We start from the raw sequence: 1,957 nt of genomic DNA on the forward strand, positions 1-1,957 counted from the left end.
ACAAGGGCACGCTGCCACGAGGTGTTTCCAGCTCAGCGTTTCTGCTTTGATTGTATATGTATATTTTTAATATTTTATTTGTTCATTTATTCATGAGAGACACAGAGAGAGAGAGAGAGGCAGAGACCCAGGCAGAGGGAGAAGCAGGCTCCTCGCAGGGAGCCCGACGGGACTCGATCCCGTGACCCCGGGGTCACGCCCTGGGCCCCAGGCAGACGCTCCACCGCTGGGCCACCCCCGGCTGCCCGAAAATCCTCATTTTAAAGGTACTTCCTCATTGCTAAATCCAGTGGAGTTTCCCCCCCCCCCACACACACACCTCTTGTATTTTTCCTTCCTGCAGTATTTGACACACTTGACTGCTACTATTTCCTCGAAGTGCTTCCTCCGTGATTTCTGCCACAGCCAGGACCCTCTTTCCCCCACCCCTCAGGTAGCTCCTTCTCATTCTCCTTTGCAAGCTTCTCTGCCTCTGCACCCAAAACACTGGCGGGCCTAAGAGTTTTTCTCCCTCTAGCATCTCTGGGCGATTTCCATTCCACGGATTTCCAACTGTCACCTAAATGCTGAAGACTCAGAGGCCCATATTCAGCCTGGATCTCCCTCCTGAATTCCCTAACCTTACACAGATCTGAGCTGCACATGCTGAAGGCGGGAACTCCCCGGCTCTCTTCTGCCCTCTAACTAGCTTCTAGTCTTACTGGCCCTCACGGTCGGCGCCTTTTCCTTTCCCTACCCCGCCATCCATCTGATTGCTCAAGCCAGGAGCCTGGGACACATCTTGACCTAAACACAAATTAGATCAATGGATCCCTAGGATCTTCAGGATTAAAAAAAGTCCAAGTTACTTGGCATAGCACAAAGAATCGGCCCTGACTTGGTCTTTCAGTTTTAGCTCTTCTCACCTCCCACCCAGTGTTCTAGCCCGTGGTAGCATCAGCACACGGTAGGAAAGCCATTTGGTCACAATCAGATTGTGCGAGATAGCAATCGATTAAACTCAACAAACATGTGCTGAGCAAGCACCTATTATTTAGCGGGTTCCCGGACATATACGGTATTGGAGGAAATGGACGCCAGCTTTCCGTTTACTGAAGAACACAAGTTTATTTTGAAGGACACAAGTTTAAAAATATAATCGAAAAAATGAAAACACCAATTGGCCCTTGAACGTGGTTAAATAGTCACTTATATGCACGTTTTTTTTAATTTTTATTTATTTATGATAGTCACAGAGAGAGAGAGAGAGAGAGGCAGAGACACAGGCAGAGGGAGAAGCAGGCTCCACGCACCGGAAGCCCGACGTGGGATTCGATCCCGGATCTCCAGGATCGCGCCCTGGGCCAAAGGCAGGCGCCAAACCGCTGCGCCACCCAGGGATCCCTGCACGTTTTTTTCAATACAGTGTGGTACTGTATTTTCTCTTACGATTTTTTTTAATTCAATTTGCCAACATATAGTAGAACACCCAGTGCTCACCCCATCACATGCCCTCCTTAGTGCCCGGCCCTGTCACCCCATCCGCATCCTTCGTTTCCCAGGGTCAGGAGCCTCTCATGGTCTCTAGCTTTCTTTGTTGTAATAGAATGTAGTGGCACCTGGATGGCTCAGTAGGTTAAGTGCCTGACTCCTTTCAGCTCAGATCTTTAATCTCAGGGTTAGGAGTTCAAGCCCCATATTGGGCTCCATGGTGGGTGTGGGGCCTACTTTAAAAATACAATATATATTTATTACTTAAAAATTATGGGTTGATCAACTATATTATTGGCAAGTCTTCCAATCAACAGTAGGCTTATTAATAGTTGCTTTGGGAAAGTCAGATTATACATAGATTTTCAACTGTGCAGCAGGGTTGGTGTTCCTAACCTCTGTTATTGTTCAAGGGTCAACTGTATTTAATTAAAGATTATCACAAAAAAATAAAAGATTATCACAGATGCTATAAGATGGTTTGAGA

The sequence above is a fragment of the Vulpes vulpes genome, unplaced genomic scaffold (genome assembly GCF_048418805.1).
Source record: "Vulpes vulpes isolate BD-2025 unplaced genomic scaffold, VulVul3 u000000657, whole genome shotgun sequence".
Classification (NCBI taxonomy): domain Eukaryota; kingdom Metazoa; phylum Chordata; class Mammalia; order Carnivora; family Canidae; genus Vulpes; species Vulpes vulpes.